Source organism: Centroberyx gerrardi, chromosome 16 (genome assembly GCF_048128805.1).
Source record: "Centroberyx gerrardi isolate f3 chromosome 16, fCenGer3.hap1.cur.20231027, whole genome shotgun sequence".
Lineage (NCBI taxonomy): Eukaryota > Metazoa > Chordata > Actinopteri > Beryciformes > Berycidae > Centroberyx > Centroberyx gerrardi.
The window spans coordinates 4,612,131-4,634,980 of NC_136012.1; positions in this window are offsets into that span (position 1 = coordinate 4,612,131).

A 22,850-nucleotide genomic window follows, 5' to 3' on the forward strand; every position below is an offset into this window, starting at 1 on the left:
TCCCGATTCTGCTGCAGATAAGGGATGGCTTGAAGCTGTATGGCTTGTGTGATATCATGGGCAAATACCCTGATATCTGTCAGACTTTGTTTGTACCAGGGGTAGAAATGACAGTAAGTGCAGCATAGATACAATTTTAAGATTCATATTTTCTGTTGCATCATGACAGTCTTTTTTCAGTTCTATATGACTTAGAAGTTGAGTTGAAATGGTGCTTCAGTTAGTCTTAAATGCAAAAGAGTGACAAGTGCTTGACTTACTTGTTTAGTGTAGATCAGACTTCTTACACAGGAAACTTCAACATAATGAAATACCAAAGGATAGGGCAGGTAGGAGAACTTATCTCCAGAGTATCACTTAAATGGGATCGCAAACCAGACAAACATTAGCATTACTTGGGGATGTGGCAGGATCAGTGTTAGAAGTATGATCGCAAACTATTATACCAAAAAAGGCAATGTTAGATGAGCTCTAAAAAGATACAAAAGTACAAAATCAATGACTCTGGTAACTGCTTCACCTCCCATGTAGTCTACATGCTTACACATCTTAGGTGCCTCATGAATGATGGACAAAGTAAAGGCCAAAGGAGCTCAGTAACAATGTACAGTATATCACAGCGTTTAACAGCTATTATAAGGCCCAAAATAATGGATAACACCATTGCAAGACAATATCAAAACCATGAATCTGTACAATCACTCATCTTAAAGGGGCACTGTAAATATTTAGCCTTTCTCAAGAGGTTCTGGTATGGCGATGAGGTTGTTTTTATATTAAGTCTTTATATATACACTGAAAACTGGATTGTGCTAATGGGTCATCTGCTTTCATTTGACAGGCTGATGCAGACTTCATCATCTCTGTGTGCCAAGCAGAATTCAGTGAGAGAGGCTCAAACAAGGAACAGGTGGAGGTGACTTTAATGAATCATCTGCAGGATTTCCTCCAGGAACTGGAGCAAGGTAAAATAATTTGCTGTTCTGTGACTGAAATTTAACCATCTTTATTGGTTCATAAAATCAAATAAATCAAATCAATAACATAGGTTCCAAAACCTATTACACATTTACAAAATCTCTTCCTTACTTTTTAAATAGATATCTGCAATACAAACATTCTGTTCATCATTTTTTCCATCTGCAGTATAATAAGCACCCTCTCTGGCATTTGCAATCCATTTTTGTCTGTATAGTAGCAGAAACACATTCTTAGCTGTCTTTGCCCCCACCAATATTACTGGTACATGGACCACTCCTATAGTACATGGACAAACTACGGGAGGTGGATTTTGTTGTCTTTTTCTAATCTCGGAAAAATCAATCTTAAAATGTTACATTCTATCTCATTGCCTCTAATTTCAGATGAAACTGAATCAGGGATGGAGAAAGCTGCACATTCCCTCATTGTCTCCAAAAGCATTTCTTCAGTGGATAACAGGGCAAGGCCATGTTCCTGTCCTGCAGGAAGAGAAGAGACGTTTCAAAGTAAATGTAAAGTTCGATCATCACTGCCAGTCACATTTTGGGGAACACAGGATATGCTATCCATCTGTTGCAGCTTGCAGTAGCACCATCACCTTCCCTGTTCAACACATGAGATCATATGAAGATTTCAAAGTAGTCCTGGTGGAGGCATTCCATCTGGGACAAGAATTCTCAAGGGTGTAGATGAATAAGTTGTTCATGCAACTGTTGTGGCAGGTTTTGTAGTGAAAGTAGATGTATTAACTTGTGGGTGAGTGAAAGAGATGGTTTTAATGAAATTTCATGTACAACCTTGTTTATCTGTGAATCTGTTTTCATTTCAGTAGTTTAATTAGTAGTTTAAGTTTAATGAAATGTAATGTTCAACATTGTCATTCACTGTATCACCAATAGTTGTAAAAGAAGAAGAAACACTGCCACAGATGAAAAACATATATACATTTTAAAACAGTCTGTCAGGAAAGAACACCTCTGTTCTAAATAAAAAGATGTTTGTTAAATTCTACAAACTTTGACTTGGTATTTTTTATATGTCTACATGTATATGGCACAGCAGTTGGTGCTCAGACTTACCAACATGACAGTTGCTCACTGAAAGATTTGAAGACAACGACAGTAAATGTCTCGACCATGGGAGTCGGATGGGTCTGTAGGGTTCACAGCAGCTTGAAGGTCTGTCATATCTTGCTCATTTAGGGGCGTGGGAAATTCTGGAACAACAACCCCAGATTCTGGTAGGGACTCATCACGGTAAAGGGCACTCTCCCAGTCTATGTCAAGTTCTTGCAGATCCTAGGATTCAAATAGCAGTTTAAATGAAGCATAAATTTATAGAGATAATTGCAGAAAAGTTAGTGTGCACCTCAACATTCTCAGCCTCATCTGTGCTGTTTTGCAGCAGGCCCAACTGCCACAACTGCTGAGGGGTCACGTTTCCCTCTGTGCGGAGGGGGTGATGGTTCCAGCCCTCAGTAAAGGTGTGAAGGTCGCTGCGGAGACGGGGTAGGAACACAAAGTGCACCAGGAAGATGTGCAGCGTGTTTGAGATGTCCAGTAGTCCCTCTTCTTCAAGACTGTGCAGGACATCATAATATGTGCTAGTTACTGCAGTCCACACATCACGCCAAAGCCGTTCGATTCTGTTGTGGAAAAATGGTAAAGTCATTTGGGAAACAAGCAGTATGTCACCTTTTGAGTTAGAGACAGTGTAAAGGGTAAAAGGGGCACTTAAATGTATCATAACAGTCACCGGCCTTGAAAGCCACCCAGTCGCACATCCCCTTTAAGAGGACAATATATGCCAAAATGTTGATTCATAGAATTAAAAATGAAAAAGACTGCATTAGAGAAATGAGTGTGCAGCTTTCCACTCCTTCCTTTGGAACCAGTATTTTTCCATAGTATGGCTCAATTTGAATGATTACAGTACAATGTCAGACCAGGAGCTTGACAATTTAGTGTCTGAAATCAAAGCTCAGATGCCCCATATTGGCTACAGGTTAGTCATGGGAAGACTGAGGTCCTTAGGCCATAGGGTACAGTGGAGCAGAATGAAGGCAGCTATGCACAGAGTAGATGCAGCTGGGATTCTTGCTCGTATGACACAGTGAGAGGCACCCCTTTTACTTGTTCATGTGGATACTAACACAAACTGATAAGGTTAGTTTTCAAATTGCAGTTGTAAATTAAATTCAAGTAATCATATTTGAGGTCTTGACTGACATACAACTGCACACACACAGAAAAATTGACAGTCATGTCAATGCTGACTCGAGGTTAATGTTACCTTGCTAAACATTTGATTATATTTACCTCTGGTTGTGGACACTTTTTCCAGAAATGAAACTTGCCCGGTCAGTTCCTCGCACAGTAAACATGAAACGAGCAATGTCGACGTTCTCCACACCTTGATCACCTCTGACCCTGGCATATATGTGAAAAGGTTATTCTAAAAGTTATGAAGGCATATAATTACAGTTCTGATACAGTACAACATCAGGATGACTTGCATGTGATGCATATCAGACTGCACGACCTCTTGTACATACCTTGAGGGCAAACCATTCCTCTCACAAGAGGTCAGGAAAAAGGTGAGGCCAGTAGATGCCTTATTATTGTTGGCAGGTTCCAGGTACATGATCTGGACACAAATATAAGCACCCCTTAAATATAAGACATTATCAGCCTTGTGTTAACCCTGAGTGTAAGTCATTGAAACAGCTGCATTTGATAGTGTTATATGCCACCTAACATGGAAAAAATTATCCAAAAATCACTGTGATAACTGTCACAAAAAATATATTATTTTAATCTGAGTACCTTTCTGGAGAAGCCATCAATGCCCCCAAAAATGACTATGTTATACCTGTTTAGGAGAAAGTAGAATTGAGTGTATGTATGTGTTTGTTAGAGATGATTCATTTATTTTACAAATGCAATTTGAAAACAACTTACCTTATGAGTTTGTGGTTAGTATCCACATGCACAAGAGAAAGGGGTGCCCTTACAGAGTAGCTTCTCCTCACAACACAGCCTAACTGTGTCATACGAGCAAGAATCCCAGCTGCATCTACTCTGTGCATAGCTGCCTTCATTCTGCTCCACTGTACCCTGTGGCCTAAGGACCTCAGTCTTCCCATGACTAACCTGTAGCCAATATGGGGCATCTGAGCTTTGATTTCAGACACTAAAGTGTCAAGCTCCTGGTCTGACATTGTACTGTAGGACCCTGACACAGAAATTCCAAATTCCACCATTCGACGGAATACTGTAACCTCACTGACTCCCAGCAGTTTTGCTATGCATGGTATGGGCAACTGGGTGTCTATCAAGGCCTGTAACTTGTCCTGTTGAATGATGAATTTGGGTCGCCCCCTTGCCCCTTGCACTGCCTGTATCTCAACAGATGGAATATGTTGCTCATTTTCCACCTGACGTCTAACCAGATTGCACAGTTCTCTCAGGGCATTTACTATATTCACTGGCAACCCTATCTGCTCTGCGAATGTGTCAATCAGTATTAATTCATGGGTGCACATGAAATTGAGATAGTCGAGGTCCGAGTCAGGACGGCTGACCACGTATTGCATCTTGTTTTGCAATCTCTCCAAGATGTGACGTCTAAGCAGGTTCTGTAGGAAAAGTAGGCAATAAATATAGGTACATTTCATGTTACACAATTAATCTTTTAAAAAAAAAAAATTGTGCATTTCTCTGAAGCAAATGTAGTGAGGTCAACATACGATCTTAAATTAAAAATGACATGAAGCTATGTTCATATATTACATTTTCAATACCACTTTCTGATAAGGCACCCTTTTTAAAAGGTTTATAAGCATTAATCAATGGCTTAATTAATGGTAAATAAACAATTAATAAGCATATTGTTTGGGTTGCCAGGTTGTGAAAAATCCCTCCTTTCTATACCACCATAAGTCATTGATAAAGGATTAAATGTTTCACATTGTCTGATAAGTCATCAGGTCTGCAGTTATAAATGATTATAGGTCATTAATAAAGGGTTAGAGTTTCACATTTTCTAAGTCATCAGGTCTGCAGTTATACTTAAAGTCATTAATGAAAATAATTAAAGTCTACAGTTATAAATGTTAATAAATTGTTAATAAATGGATTTTGGCCTGGATGCCCTGCAGCCCTCTCCAGAAGGTAACCTCCTAAAGAATTAGATCAAGCAAATGTTGTGGTGGTATAGAAAGGAGGGATTTTTCACAACCTGGCAATCCAAAATTAATGCCTATTAATGACTTCTAAATGATTTTCAAAGCATTAGTAAATGATTTATTAACAATTAATGAAGCCATTAATTAATGCTTATAAACCCAGTCAAACCCAGAGAAATTATGAGTAGCTAACTTAAATGTGTATCTCAATCTCCAATAATCACGCTGTAGCATTAACTGAGACTGGAATAAATTGGAATAATATCTGTGACACAAGTGAAAGATTTCCTCAGCTTTAACAGTAACAGACCCCTCGTTGTTCAACTGGAAAGCTAGTGCTTAATGTCTGCAATGTAACTGATTTAATTGTAGATATGTTACAGATATGATACCTGGAAGTGGGGACGTGTTTACCGTATTTACAATATGTGAAACCTTTCTGATAGAGCAGACTTTGACACAGCAACGGTAAACATCATTTGAAGAGAAGGATATATACACAACACACCAATTGCGTTTTTAAAATGTAGTTGCTCATTGAATTTACTTTTGTTTTCTACTGTCTTAATGTGTTAGCTGGTTACTTTTGCTGTTGGTACTTTTCCCATTCCTAAACACTAAAATACAGGAAAAAAAGAAACACAGCGGCGTCCATTTTGTTGTTAGTTGCCTAGCAACAATGTTCCCATAACGTACAACACTTGAAAGCCAAGCACATTATCATGGATGTATTCTTGTGCCGCAAATATGACTTAACCAATTCAATTTGAAGGAAGTAATAGCACCATTAAAATAAAAAACTTACTTGAGGTCCTTGACTTTGGCGGTCCATATTGGCCAGTGATCTGCAAGACTCCCGCTCCTGAGTCATGAAGGTGACGTCGTTTTCTCCTCTAGCACACCGACGGGAGGCCGGTGTGCTATACGGCTACTATTTTATGTAGCTATTATAGTAAACGAAAAAGTACGGGCGCTGGTATATACATTAACTGTCCTTTTATTCCAAAAGTCGTATTTAATAAAGCCCCGGAGGGCGGGAGTGGATGAACCCGGTTAAAGAGTAACCGCCCGTACGGGACGCTCTAAGAAGTAAAGCGAACGCACCCGCAACGAGGCAGGGATCATTTCATTGGTCAACACTACACCTGGCATTCTATTGGTTGGGGAATTTTGACAGGGTTGTTGCACAAAAAATCTGAGAGCAGAGCAGAAATCCGAGAGCAGAGCAGAAATCCAAGAGCAGAAGTTTCACAAGCGCACAGAAGCAGCCTGAGTGCGAGGAGAAGGGCTGAAGCTGGAGCGCAGGAAATCTGTGTGCAAGCAACATTATATCTGAGTGCAAGCATACAGTTTGAGCAGAAGCAGAGCAAATCTAAGTGCAAGCAGGAGATATTTGAGTGCGAGGACAGGGTTTGAGGGAAAGCATTACAAAATCTGAACGTGAAATCAATAAATCATGCTCTCAAATTGAACGACCACGCTCTTGATTAAAGATAGGAAAAAAGCTCCATACATTTTCCGCATCCCTCTTTCTCCCCGTTTCTCTCCTTCTCTTCTCTCATTCCGTCGCTCTCTTTTAATTTTGTCCTGTTTCTCTTTTGTTTTTCACTGTCACTTGCCTTCTGTTTCTCTTTTCTCCTCTTTTCTCCTTCTTTCTCTTCCTCTGTTTATCGTTTTCTTCCATTGTCTCTGATTTTCTCTCTTTCTCGCTCTTTTCTTCCTACCCTTTCGTTTTCTCTCTTCCTTACTGTTTTTTCCTCTTCCCTCTGTCTCTTTCTCTCTTCTCTCATTTTCTTTCTCCCCTTCTCTACCCTTTCTCTCTTCTTTTCTCCTTATTTTCTATCTCACTTTGTCTTTCTCTCTCTCTTGCCTTTCCACCTCTTCTTTTCTCTTCCTCTCTTATTTTAGGAGCAAAATGTTCTCTATTCTTTTTATTGTCTTCTGCAGTCTTTTCCTCCCTTTACCTTATTTTTCTTCATCTTCTCCTCTGCTCTGTATAGCATAAAGCGCTGCCTTCTCCCTCTTTGATTATAATGGACCTCTGCCGCAGTATTACAGTTTACCAACGCTTTGATGTTGGTGTTTTCGGAAAATCAAGGTGTTTCAAGAATTTGTCTTGAATCGTTTAATTTCCGTGACACTAGTGGAGTGATCTATCTACCTTTTCTGCCCTGTTTCACTATATTGACACTTTGAAAACACTTTCATGAAATTCTCAGGTGAAACTGTATCTTATCTTATCTTAGCCCATTGGCAGATGACTTGTTTTAAGGAAGGCAAGATTTTAAGATTGAATATGAGACTAAATGATTGTTAAGAAGGACTTTTTTGCAGCGCTCCCCTTCCTTATCTCTTGATATCGAAGATGTGGACATAGAGAAAGGACACCTGCCATGAGAGTGAATCCTTATTGACAGACTGTAATTACCTGATCTACCTGTCTGATTAAACCAATAGGCCAACTCAAAATCCAATTCATATCGCACAGTCACACAGAACAGCCAAGATTGGAATGGAAAGTGTGTGTGTGTGTGTTTGCATATTTGTGTCTGTGTGTGAACACAGAACAATGAGAAGAAGATTGCTAATTACATGAGCCTAGACAGTGTAATGTGTAATGATTGGCTTCATCAGGCATGGATGAGAGAGAAAGAAAGAAAGAAAGAAAGAAAGAAAAAGAAAGACTTAAGTACACGACTCCCACGCAATATTAACATACATGCCTTCTGCCTTTGATTATCTTATTATACTGCTCAGCATGTAGAAATCCCATTTTCTACCTTACACCATGCGAGTGCAACACGAGATATGAAAGCAAGAGTGAAAATTAGTTCTTGTGAGATGGAAAGACAGAGAAAGTTTCAGCGTGTGTGTGTGTGTGCGCACGTGTGTGTGAGCAATGCATATTCCCGGCTGTGTGAATGAATTCGTGACATGGAGCACAGTGGCCGAGTTTAGACGTCAGATGAAATCAGAGGAAGAAAACGTCAGAAAGCGGAGACCCGTTGAACCCAGTGGTTACTGAGGAAAAATGCAAATGTAGTTGAGTTGGATCAGAACCAGAAAGAACTCAGAAGTCAGTGGGAAGTTACTGGGAAAGATGGCAAGGGAGGGAGATTCAGTCAGTCAGTTAGTCAGCAAGTTGGTCAACCAGTCAGTCAGTCAGCCAGTTAGTCAGCAAGTCAGTCAGTCAACCAACAAATCAGTCAGCCAACCAAACAGCCAGTCAGTCATTTATCAAGTGAGGCAATCCAATACATTGTATCTCAGTGATGGCTGCTGGGAAGTGCATCAATCTAAACTTTCTGGTCCCAGACTTCCTCCAAAACATCACACAGCCTCTTATTGAGTGGGGAAATGGACATAGGTTAAGAAGCATTCACTTCTAATGACAGCCATCTGATAGCCCGCAAGCCCTCAGTCTGCTGACGTTAATCATAATCCCCAAATGTCATTTGTAGAGAATCGGAGTGCCGTTAGTAGCTGCGGTGTCAGGGACAGCGCATCCTTCCTGGCGGAGACATTTTCAAAGTGAGGCGAGAGCTCTGCAATTAATTCAAATGGCTCAGCCCTGCTGAAACAACACGGTCCGCAAAAAAGAGGATTTCCCCAGTGTCTCGGTACTCTCTCCCGTCTGAAAGCATGGTGGTTGTGCAATCTATCGGCGAGGCGGATCAGCCGGAAGATATTAGCAACCAGCCTGAAATTTCCACATTATGCCTTCTCTCAGCTGGCATATTATTTTCAGGTGTACGCCCATGTATGCCCATGTGGTGCTGGAGGTGTAATTTTTAGGTCTAATTTAGCTTGCATTCTGTGTTGGACCTTGCCATAGATTAGATTAGATTAGATTAGATTAAACACCTAGACATACAGCCCAACTAGTACAAACAGCCATATGATTAGATTATTGCCAGATGTTTCCCAATGCAAAATCTCAAAATTTCAGGATATATTGAATTTGCTGTGTGTGTGTGTGTGTGTGTGTGTGTGTGTGTGTGTGTGTGTGTGTGTGTGTGTACTAGATTGTTTGCTGCATAATGTCTCCATAAGAAAAAAAAAAACTTGGAACAGCGCTCACCAGCATTTTTAAAGTTATATGTGTGTGTGTATGTGTATGTGTGTGTGGCTGTTCACCTGTGTAGGTATATGTGTGTGGGGGTGTGTGCGTAACAGTGTGTATTTTTCTGCCTCTGCACTGATAACAGCAGATGGCAACTTTTGCACCCAGAGGGGTTGGGCCAGGGAAGCAGCTCCATGCGATTCACCAAGAGAGCATTATTTCACATGTAAATACCCTCCAAACAGAAGTCAGCACATGCTAATGGGTCATATTTTAATCTCAAGTACCCCAAGCAGAAGTCATGTTCTGCAGAGCTCACACTCTCCAGAGAGGCAATAAAAGCTGAGCCTAATTCTGGACATGTCTTTTATTGCTCTCCCATTGCTCAGGCTTGTAAGGTTGGAGAGGATGCAGCAGAGATACTCTGTATCTCTGTCTGTCTCGTTAGCGTTTCGCTAGCTCACTCTGTTTCCTTCACATATATTTTTAATGTGTTTTTATTGGAGAAGTAAAGTATAGGAAAAACAGTTTACATTCCCCAGTGAAAACTAGAAAGAAACTACGGCTACTTACATGTTTGTCAGCTAGTGTCTCGGCAAATGAAGATATGACACCAATAATGGCTCACTACTACAACTTAACAACCAATGTTACTGCTAACATATGCTACCGTTACATGTTAAACAAAGAATTAATCGTAGTATATGATATACAGCATAGTGTATTACTTAAATTTGTATAGCAGCTAGCTAGCTAGCTTAGGACTATAGTTCAGTGCTTGCCAGCTATTAGCATGGTGGCTAACAAGCCATCTAGATTACTTAAAAGCCAAGACAATGGTGACCGGTTACAGCTGAGAGTAATCAAGCTGAACACTTACAAACAAAAGCACATTCACCACATTTTCAAGTTTTGAAAAGCAAACTGAACATATAAAAATGAAAACTAAAAACAAATCACCAAAAATGGTCACTACTACAACTTAACTAAAACTGCTGCTAACATAGCTACACTTGGCTAACGTTGCATAGTCAAGAAAGGATTAAGCTTACAACTAATCACAACGAAGTCCTGAATGAAACAATCTAATGTTGTCAAAATGACACGACTTACCTTATCAGGTAACCAGGGAACTTGAAAGGAATCCTCTACTAGCTAGCCAAATACTTTCACAAGCAGTTTGAATTGTAGAGAAATGTGACCCTAACCCTAACCCTACAAAAACAATGGGCAAAAAACAATGAAACTGCAGTGAAAAACTAGCGTCAGCAGGAGCAGTAATTTACGGTCCATCAGCTGGTCTATAGAGCCGGTCTACTAAGGACCTAATGAAAATCCTACAGGCTCTTAGACACATCAGCACATGGAGATGCTGGACCTTCTGGCAAGCATAAAAACACACCCAAACACTCAAACATCAGGAAAAACTGCGTATAGACAAGCGGTAACAATGTCTTTATCTCTTTGTCACTCTAACTCTCTCTTTGTCCCTATATCTCTGTCTTGTCTGTTTCTTTGCATCTCCTCTCTTTCTATCTCTTCATTTACTTTCCTCTCATCCACTCTCTACTTTTCTCACCACTGTCCCAAGACTCCCTCCCTCCCCTCTTTCATTCTCTCTACGTATTTCACTCTCTCCCTCTCACTTATATTAACACAAATGGGTTTCCACTGAAGTTTTGATGACTCATTCTGCAGTTTGGGGATAGTACCATTTTGATTGACATTTCTTAGTAAGTGTGATAAGTGCTGTGCTGGAGGCTTGTTTGTACAGTGTGGACAGAAATTTCTGTCAGTTTGTCTTTACCATTAGATTAGCACACTAGTAATAAAAAAAAAAAAAAAACAGCTAATATTCCCTGCTGTATGTTCCAGTAAACATGCCGATCCAATCTGCTTGATCATTTCATTTGTTTTACTGCCACCTCCTTAAACACTTGAGTAAACATTTACTATCGTTGGGCACTTGGCTGCCACTGTCAGCAATGTGATGCCCACCCACACACTTTGACTCGGCAAATGCTGTTATTAGGGCTTTAATCCTATAGCGCAATGTAACACTTCAGCAGGGTCAGCTATCTACAGAACAGCATCCCTACAGCTTGAAGGGATCCAGTGTTTTGCTCAAGGGCACTTCAGCAGGGAAGATCCATACCAACACAGGGGTCATCTGGTTGAAGGATGGTTTCTCTGACCAGTAGGCCACCCTGCCATCCCTAGCTCCTATCTAGCCTCAGAGGGACGCGAGATGGCTTTGATTTTTACGTGCCACTACTAAGGTCCCAAAGACTTCTATACAAAAACACCTACCAGGCACTTCATTTTGTGGCAGTTTCCAAACGACTGCTCTTTGGTGGCTCAAACTTTCACCCTTCCCCCTTGGCCTTAGTATCATATACACATTACCATAACAGGTCCAATAAACTCTTCCATTTTCACAAAACACAGCTTTTGGGAGCTAAAGCTAATGCAACCACGCTGATGACGCCGACTCTGCTGCACGCACAGGTCACGTAGCCCTTCAGAGTAAAGGTTCCTCGTCAATGTACCAAAACCTGTGAGAAAGAAGGGGTGCGCACAGTACTTTGAGGGTTAAGAAGCAACTTCTAGATGACAGTAAAGTTAATACTTTGTCTAAAACATTCTATTTAAGCTATTTTCTATTTTTGCCTTTTTGGGAACCGCCACAAAATGAAGTGCCTGGTAGGTGTTTTTGCATAGAAGTCTTTGGGACGCTAGTAATGGCACGTAAAAATCAAAGCCATCTAGTGTCCCTTTGGGGCTGGCTCCCATCAGGGGAAATAAGTAAGGTAAACTGCTTGCTTAGCATTCCATGGGTCTGACTCGTCGGGACGAAACTTGAGCGGAAATATTGATGACAGGTTTTTCAGAGAGCATTTCCTCCTGCTCTTGTGTTCGGAACTTGCTAACAACTCAAGTGGAAACGCTCTCCCCGGGCTATAAACTACGGGGACAGAAAGGATATGAGCGTACCTTCGGTCACGGTTCCGGTTACATACTCTCAAGCGAGGGTTGTCCCCAGAGTCGAATCAGGATGGATTTGACTCTGGGTTACTGAGAATGTGTTTTAACCGGCTGCAGTCATATTGGAATTTAATGACCCGGTACACAATAGATGGCACAAAGAGGCCGACATACAAATAATCTGAAATGTGCATAATATCATGGCCACCATTACCTTTTTTGCTAGAAGGCACTTTTTAATGGGCTGCAGATGAATTGGAAACGTATTTCTTGCTTCACAGCAGAGATAACTTGCGAATGACTCACTCGCTGTTAGTCTCACACTCATAAACAATTTATTGGCACAAGCGCTGACTGCCGTCTCAAAAGCAACTGTCATCTGCCTGCTGAATTTTAAAAAAGTAATTTCCTGCCTTTTATTACTAGGAACAGAGACTAAAGCCACTAAAATAGGCCAACAAGACAAGAAGTGAGTCACAAACAAGGGGCATGAATTAATGACAAAAATGGAAGCTCCATTACCGTGGGCTACTTGATGTACCATGTTTCCTGCTCGTTCCTCTCCAGGGGGAGTGGAAACAAAAGCTATTTACCATTTCCCTTTCTCTCTCTCTCTCTCTCTCTCTCTCTCTCTCTCTCTCTCTCCCTCTTTATTTCTTTCTCACTCTCTCAACCTCCCTCTCTTGCTGTGCCTCCCTCCATCTGAAGAGTCAATAAGAGCGATTAACCATTTACTTCTCTTTCTTTCTTGACTGCCTTGTACTACCTCTCTCTCTCTCTCTTTTTCCCCAGAGTACTATGGCGCCAGAGGATCGAGACAGCAAACACACAAATACACACCACACACGCACAGTCCTGCCCTAAGTAGAATCCACATCAGCGTTCACCTGATTCGCTTTTCCACCCAGTAAATTAGCATACACTCTGTGAGCGCGGTGCGGGCCGTGAAATGCTTTTAATGTCGCGCTAAGTCGTCATGATGGCTGCATGTTGTTTTTTACTCCTACTCCTGGTAATGGGTTTGTGATTGCACAGCACAGATAGGCATTGTGTAACAAATACCTTTTAGGAGGGGGAAATAGCCAGATTTGTCTCCATAATAATGATTGTAATGTGATACTGCATTGATTCCCACTCCTCCACAGGGAGCTCGGGATTCAGTGTCTTGCTCAAGGACCAGAGGTGGGGACTCAAGTCACATGACTCAGACTCAACTTGATGTATGAAGAGAAGACTTGAGACTTGACTTGTTCTGGTTCTGGTGTGTTCTGGTGACCTGGGACTTGACTTTGACTTGTAATTTGACGACTTGAAAAGCTTTCTACAGTAAAAGTAAAGTAAACTCTTGTGTTTGTGTAAATGACTTAGTTTGAAAATGATGAGATTTGTTCCACCAGACGACTGAATTTCAATTTGGTTTTCTGAATTATATTATGTATGGAATGATTGAATTTTTTTGCAGTTGAAAGAAATCAAACTCATGATGCACTTACCGAGTTTTTATCCTATTTAAACCATATTGTATTGAAAAGTTCTAGATATTTTGTTTTCTTTAAGTTGTTAAATTGATTTGTTCCGACTTGGTAATCTAGATTTAGACTTAGGACTTAACTTGAGACTTGTGCCTCAAGACTTGAGATGGACTCGAGCAAAGTTGACTTGTTCACACCTCTGTTAAGGACACTTCAACAGGGTGGATGTCTGCCAGCACGAGGTTTGAACCCAGGTTGTCCGGTTGAAGGGTGCCCTCCCAACTCACTAGGTCACCCTGGTGTCCCAAGTAGTCAGAGGGAAAATTCACCTACAAACAGGAATCGCAGACATTAATCCTGTGATCTTGGATAGTTCATTTGAGGTTTGATACCAAAGTCTCCGAAAACCAGAGCTGGAGTTTCTGGAGCATTTTGTACCCAAAATGAACATGATCTTGTAGTAGTTCTAACAGATTCAAACCCAAAATTGTTCCAGTGTTATGATGAAGCACTAATTATCTGTGATGCCTGTGTGTGTGTTTGTTTTTTACGTCTACTCCTGGTAATGAATTTGTGATTGCACAGCGCTGAGAGGCATTGTGTAACAATCCCCAGGCCTTTTAGGAGAGAAGAAAAACATAGATTTGTTTTTATGCGTAACAGGGAAAATCACCCCAAAATTGTGTGCAAGTTATTCCTATGATTTTGGGAAGTTCAGACTTGATTTGTGAACACGAGCAAGCGTCTTCCAAAGCAACAGAACAAAGTCTGCAAAATGTAGTGTCATCAAGAGACACTTTCTGGAGCATCTCCATTGAAAATGAATGGCAGTGCTGACTTTGTGGTCTCATAGAATGGTTGGTTGAGCTCTCACACCCAAATGAGCTTTATATCATTACAGTGTTAATTGTTCTAAATCAAAAGAAGTTGCCTATATGCAATGCCCTACTTAGTCTCTGTGATGGCGAATATGTTTTATACCTCCTCTCCTGCTACTGGGTTTGTGATTACAGAGTTCTGATGCGCTTTTTTTTTCATGTTTTTTTTCTACGCCGTTGTCTAAATGAAGATGATTGAGACATTCATATGCTAATTTGGGCATTTTTCTAAACATTTACAAAACACTAAGCAAGTTCACGTACGCACAATTCCACGCTGATTTTATACCTGTTTCATAAGAAACAGGTGTAATTGAGAAAAATCTGAGAAAAAACATATGTACGGAGAAACACAGAAACGCAGTACGTATCTCTTTATTAGGGATTCTATGCACACCACCATACATCTGGCCCCAGTGTAAGATGCAGTGTAGAGGCCAGTAGAGGCTTATTTGTTTATGGTAATAATAACTGTTGCACAATGAATGTGGTAATGATTTATTGACGTCAAAAGTATCTAATATTTTGTGTTTTGTAGAGCATTTTATTGATTTACCTGCTGCTAAGTATTAGGCATGTGATTGCCTTTTTCCCCACAAGAAATATTCACTACAACCAGATGAGCTATTCATATTCATTTCATTTTCTCACTCTCTAGGGGGCAATGCCTTACCTTACAAAACCTCAAAACATTTGTCTGCTTTTCCCCTCTTTACTCTCTCTCACTCTCTCTCGCCCTCTCTCTCTCTCTCTCTCTCTGAGGGGGAGACTTGTGGTGACAGAGTGTAATGGAGAAAAGCTCTGCTGTGTCTCCCTCTTGTTACTGGCTGCGCTTGCATCACTGCCCAACAGGTAGGGGTTAGACACACAAACACACACACACACACACTTTGCAACTCACTATTGCAGAGATCTGAGAGGATCCAGCTGGTAGCGGTAGATGGGACGGGTCAGAGGTTAATGGATAGAGAGCAGAGGAGAGGAGGACGAAAGGGGTTGGGCGAGTGACAGAGAGGAGAATGGAGTGGGAGAGAGAGAGAGAGAGAGAGAGATAAAAAGAAAGGGGCGGAGAGAAAGAGAGGAGGACCAAGGTCAGAGGGAGGGAAGAGTGGAGGGGGGGTGGAAGAGAGATGGAGGGCAGATAGAGGAGAGGGTAAGAAAAAGAGAGACAGATGGGAGAGAGATGAAGAAGGATTGGGAGAGAGAGAGAGAGAGAGAGAGAGAGAGAGAGAGAGAGAGAGAGAGAGAGAGAGAGAGAGAGAGAGAGATGCAGGAAGAGCAGAAAGAGAGATGAGGGTGGATGGTGTATGCTATTGATATCCCTACTTCTCAGTGAATCAGAATAGCAACTAGAAAGGGAGTATGGATTGAGTGTTAATCTATAATTCTAGTGCAGATTAATGATAGACAGATCCAAACATGTTTGCTATAGGAGCAGCTTCATTGCCTGGGAGAACTTGCCCAGGAATTATCAATTCCAACTAAGCCATATCAGATTCTCCCAGGCTTGTAGAGAGGCTGAGGTTTAACATTTAACCTTTTATTTATCGAAAGGAAGTTGACTGAGCACCATGCACTTTTCCAGCGATGCCCAGCTCACATTCAGACAGTTCCGCACATTCACACTGGGAGTTGTCCTTGCTCAAGAACATAGCTGTTGAGAGGGGAGAGCGTCACTCATTTGTTTTCTCTACCTTCATTTTCCCAGCTAGTCCAGGGATTCGATCCAGCGACCTTCTGGTCACAAAAGAAGAGAAACATCTTGAAACATCTTCAAGTCTTTTCACAGGAACTGGACAAAAGCTAAAATCATCCTGAAAATGAAGTAAATGTGAAGTAAAATGAACTTAAGACAAAAGTATTTCAGCCAAACATGGTCTAGTCTTGGTCAGAGTGTCATACCAAGATTACATTTGGTTAAAGTGTTATATTGCCACCCTTTAACTTAATGAAACACTTTTTTTTAGTAGGAAAACAGCAGACATTCCTCCCTTTTTTAGGTGGTAATGGAAAATAGAGGTTTGGCTGCTTGCGTCACAAATCTGCTGTCAACCATGTCTGGTGCCATCATGGAGGTCCAGTGGAGAATTGGCTGTGTGCAGATAATATCTAAATATCTCACAACCAGACTAGAAACAGAGAGCTAGCAGGAAAACGTTGTTGTGGTGTGGCTGTAGATCCATTCAGTAACGTTCTAAGTAAAAGTGACCAGTCTGATAAACTAGATTAGTTTCCAAATGTAGGTTGCTGTGACCCAGGAAACTGAGTAGACTTTAGCGCTATGCTTTGAAACGTGTTGTTTATCTTGCTTGTAATATAGAAGCCTATCACTGTGTTCGCCCTTTATGCATCTTGTTTTTTTTGCGCCTACAAAGATATTAGTCAATTTTCACCCTCTGCATTGAAGTGGCTTCAAACATTTTCATTTTGTTGGCTGCAGGCCTCTTCAAAGTCCTTATTTTCCCCCACTGTTCTCTCATGTATACCTGTTGTTTAACACTGACAGTAGTGGCAAATGGGCTAGTTCTGGATTTACAGACCTGGGAACTATGACCAAATCAGCTCATCATCATTAAAGTCATCATCGTCTTGGAGATGAAGAGTGTAAATGAAATAGCACACATTTTTTGGTGTCCATAGTCTGTTTTTTTGTCAACCTATTTTTTAAATCTCTTTTTCATTTTCCTCTGCTTTTGGTAGAAATAAAAACGAATCTTTGGCTAATGTGCCCCTACTCAATTTTCTCTAAGTTGTAGTTTGTGGAGACAAGCAGTGTGGGTCGATGGGGAGACACAACAACCCTGCTGTACAGAACAGACTCAGAGTCTTAATCCACTCCCAGTGAAACCAACTCTACCTCGCAAAGTCTGTAAGCAGAGCAGAGGAGCAGACCTGCTGGGACAAGAAAAAGAGAAAAACTGGCCTCGCCAACACTAAATTATTAATCCAAATAATTATACTCTTCCCAAAGCAAACAAAAATGGGCGAACTCTTTCACTCTCTGTCTCTCTCTCTGTTGCGGCTCTGTGCGTGTGAAGCAGACACCAACAGACTGACACAAGCCCCTCCCCCTTCTCTTCTGAGTTCAATGAGTTCAAAGCCAGTCATCTTCAGTTGAATATGTTTTCTCCATGATTACAGGCATATATTAAAACATCTGAATAATATCGAAAAAATTTGGAAGGAAAAAATTATTGTGTCAAACACATTATTCATGCTTTGCCGAATGTGGTATTCGGATTCAGGAACATCCCAAGTGCGTACGTGCTCAGATTAGGCGAATGTGTCTGGATGTGTCTGCGGTATGAAACATTTATTATTATTCATCGACTTTCATCAGTAGAGGAAGCAGTTGTCAATATAAATCATGTTGAGTGTTTTGATGGAATTCCATCACTGGCAGTGGTGCCTCTAATGAACCAACTGGGGTTTGCTTTAAGGAATTCTCTAACAACTGCACACAATTAAAATGAAAATCAGAAATCATGCTATTCTCATGATCTTTGTCAGATCAGTATTTGTGAAACAACTGCCAAAGCTAGAAACCAGAAACCCTAGGTCAAAGCTTGAATGAATTGACTGGAGAAATTGTGATTAATGATTAATTATGATGAATTGATTGGACAGAACAAAACTCAAGTGGTCCACAAAGACGGTGCGTCTTTGTGGACCACTTGAGTTTTTGTTTGTGCGCTGATACCTTTGGTGCTGGCCTCAAAGTGTTCCCCATTCACTGTAAATGGAGCAACTCAAGGATTGTCCCTGGATTGGATTAGTCAGAGATTCTTGCTGCTCTTGATTCTAGCTTCGAGACTCTGGTTCCTAAATCAGCATGTGAATTTCTCTAAGTGCTTACAAAGGGAGCCGCTGTCCACACCAGTTCAATACGACTGAATTTCAAATAAATAGTATGCAGTGCTGTATTTATTCTGAGCAGGGGGAGCAGCTCTCCGATGTATCATCAATATCCATCATGCTAATGGTTTTGAAGGAATCTCCATGCCAGCAGTGGTTCATCCAAGAAACCAACTCACTCTCCCACATATCCTGAGACGGCTCCCTCCTGGGCGTTCAGCAGTCTACGCTCAAGGCCAAAGATGATCAGGCTTTTGCTGTCAGGGATCCAAAACTGCAGAACAGGTTGCCTGAGGAAATTAGGCGAGCAACACCAGTATCTTAGGGTGCAGTCACACCCTACACCGCTAGACTTTGCTTTCGGCAGTCCGGACCATAGTGGAAAAGTTGACTTTGTTGCATTTTTGTATTTGGTTTGTTTATGTTCACTCAGCCAAATTACAAGCGAACCAGGGCTTGTACACAAAAGTCACATGGACTCACAAGTAGCTTGTTTATTGGACAGAGACCAGGTGAGAATACATGAAGAAATAGCTGTATATGAGCATCAGTCCAGACTTCTTTTGGTTATGCTAGGCTTTCCAAGCATGAGGAACTGATGGCTATTGGATATCAGGATCATGCATACTGGACCCCAGGAAGACTAGTCTGTCGCTTGTGCGTTGACTAATGGGGATCCACAATAAACAATGAACAATAAACAATATCAACATCTGTCTCTTTATACCCATAAACCCTTGTGTTTTGGGTTGTTTCCTAGTTGGTTTGGATTACGTTCTCACTCCTAACGAACTGCACCACAGTTCTCTTGGTAGAGGACTGAGACTTTCAGGCGAATCGGTGCCGTTATTTGGCGGCACCCGAATTTGACTGGCATTGTTCTCACCTGGCCAAACAAACCGAACTAAAGGGGGTAAAAGCTCCAGAGTTCATATGAACCGCTTCAAACATGCTTGGTGTGAAGGTGGCCTTAGGCTAGCAAGTCAGTACCATCTATTAAGATTTCTAAAAAATTATTTTTATGGACATGCTTTAATATAGCAGTTTTATTGAATTTCCTTGCCTCTTTTTTATCTAGGTTGAATTAATTATATTTTTATATTGACGTAATCTTTTTTTTTTAATTTATGTAAAATGTATGTAATTGTTTACATTGTTTTTTATTGTTTCTTTCATGAACAACTTTGTATAATCTACTTAAACCAACAATTGTACACAATTAATGAGTCTTACTTTGGCATTGCAACAAACTGTACGTATATATATATTATAAACATTTTTTTATTTTATTTTAATATATTTTTTTCAGTTTAGAATTGTGAATCTTGGCTATCTTCTTTCTAGTTTAGTCTTCCATGTTCACACATCTAAGCTGAACTGTCCAAAACCACGGGAGTAACGTGAATTGAATTAGGGTGCCTTTTTCATGAATTGGATTAGAATTGGATTAGCACAGCTGGGAGAGATTCCTTCAGATGTGTGAGCATGACAGCATGGCTGTGATCCAACAGGAACTGTCTGCATGCGTCGATAAGGGTGATAGAACTGAATTCACCTGAGCTCAAGAAACATCTCAAATGGATTATCAATATCCATCCTGCTAATGTTTCTGGTGAATTCTCTTGGCCAACAGTTGATGATTCAAGTAAGCAACAGTGTTTACTCTTTCGTGTGCATTTTCCAAATGCTTTGAAAAGGGAGCTTTTATCTGCAGGCATAGATAAGATCAATACCAATTTCAGCTGCACATGCAGTATTTATTTTGGACAGGAGAAGCACATCTCCAATGGATAATCAATGACCATCATGTTGATATTTCTCCTTGCTAGTTGGGGCACATGCACTTTCATTTACTGGGGAGATAAGGTTCTTTATTCAAGAGACAAAGAAATCTCAACAATAAAATAAAATACAATTTTTTAGAGTTCATACTTTCACATTTTATTCATGTGTCTAATCGGTTTGGATATTAGATGGTATGCACACACACACACAGCTCCCCTTGAATGTCTCTCCACAGTTATTTCAAGGCTACCCACAGAACAGCAAATAAGAAAAAGAATAGGCACTCAAATATCAAATTTTGATAAACAACCTTGATAGGCGCTTAAATATCAAATTTTGATAAACAACCTTGATTAAAGGCAAGGCAAGGCATTTTTATTTATAAAGCACGTTTCATACACAGGGGTAGATTCAAGGTGCTTTACAGAGAAGTTAAAACAACACAATACAAAGCTAAAATAACACAATTTAATAAAGCAAAAATAAAAAAGATTTAAAATAATAATAATAATGATAACATGATAATAAGGTCTTAGGTTTTAAAAACATTTAGTTGAAAGTGCTTGAGAACAGTAAGGTTTTCAGTCTGGATTTAAAGACTGCAATGGTTGGGGCATTCCTAAGGCCATCAGGCAGTTGGTTCCAGTGCTGTGCTGCATAATGACTAAAAGCCGCTTCTCCTTGTTTAGATTTTGTTCAGGGCACCACTAGCAGTCCACTCCCCAGTGATCTAAGAGGTCTTGCGGGGTTATGTTGCTCAAGCATATCAGTCAAATATTTAGGGCTAACTCCATGTAGAGATTTATAAGTAAGTAATACAACTTTAAAATCAATTATGTGGCTTACTGGCAACCAGTGTAGAGATTTAAGGACTCGGGTGATGTGGGCTGTCCTTTTGGTTTTGGTCAGAACTCTTGCGGCTGAATTTTGAATAAGTTGCAGGTGCCTGATTGTCTTTTTAGGAAGTCCTGTCAGAAGTCCATTGCAGTAATCAATTTTGCTGGAGATAAAAGCATGAATCAGTTTTTCCAAATCTTGTTTTGTCATAACGTCCCTGACTTTGGCTATGTTTTTAAGGTGATAAAATGCTGATTTTGTTATTGCTTTTACATGACTGTTAAAACTTAGGTCGGAGTCAATTAAAACAGCAAGGTTCTTAACCTGCTCTTTTGTTTTTAGTGCCTTATCCTTTAGGTGAGCAGCAACCCAGAGCCTCTCATCTTTGCTGCCAAATAAAATTACCTCTGTTTTCTCTTTGTTTAATTGCAAGAAATTTTGAGACATCCAGTTGTTTATTTGCACAATGCATTTGCATAATGACTCTATAGGACCGTAGTCATTTGATGAGAGAGCTAAGTAAATTTGTGTGTCATCAGCATAAGTATGATAAGAAAGGTTGTTGTTCTGAAGGATGTGGCCAAGTGGGAGCATGTACAGGTTAAACAGAAGTGGGCCGAGAATTGACCCTTGAGGGACACCACAGGTCAAGGGCATGCGTTTTGAATTATGGTTCCCAATAGCGACAAAATAATCCCTGCCCTCCATTTTCAGACATTTTAAAATTGTTCCAGAAAAACCAACCCAGTTTTCCAGTCTATGTAAAAGTATACTGTGATCGACGGTATCAAATGCTGCACTAAGATCTAAAAGCACTAAAATTGATGTCTTGCCTGAGTCACTATTAAAACGAATATCATTTAAAACCTTTATAAGAGCCGTCTCTGTGCTGTGATTGGCACGAAAGCCTGATTGACATTTATCAAAATAGTCATTTAAAAGTGTGTTAGCTGATTAAAAACTGCCTTCTCTATAATTTTGCCTAAAAAGGGTAAATTTGAGATGGGTCAGAAGTTGCTGAGGGTAGAGGTATCTAGGTTGCGTTTTTTTAATAAGGGCTTAACAACTGCAGTTTTCAAGGATGAAGGAAAGGTGCCAGAGAGAAGTGATACATTCACTATGTTAAGAACATCAGTTTCTATGGAGTTAAAAACACTTTTTAAAAAGTTAGTGGGCAAACTGTCGAGACAACAAGTGGAAGAATTAAGGTGGTGCACTATTTCTAATAGGTATCTCTGTTGATGGGACTGAACTCTGACATCAGGACTGGTTTCCTTGTAGTTGTAGTTGGTAAATTGAGAGTTTGGGTCAGGCTTGAGCTAATCTCAAGTCTGATACCATCAATTTTATTCTTAAAAAAGGACGCAAATTCATCACATTTATCATCTGAGAGAAATTCAGGATCTATTTGTGGGGCAGGATTTGTCAGTCTCTCTACTGTAGCAAATAAGGTGCGTGCATTATTTTTATTTTTGTTTATGATACTGGAGAAAAAGGATTGTCTAGCTTTGCAAATTGTATTGTTGTAGGAGTGGAGCATGCCTTTGTAGATATCATAGTGTATTTGAAGTTTGGTTTTACATCATTTGTGTTCAGCTTTTCTGCATTCTCGTTTCATTAGCCTTACATTTGGGTCATATCTCCAGGGTGCTTTCTGTTTACAAGTGATTGTCTTATGTTTTACCGGTGCAATGTTGTTTATAATATACAATATTTTGGAATTGAAGTTATTCAGCAGATCATCAACAGAGTCAGATGTTTCACTTGAAGTTGTAGATATTGCTTGTCTAAAAAGAGCAGCAGTATGG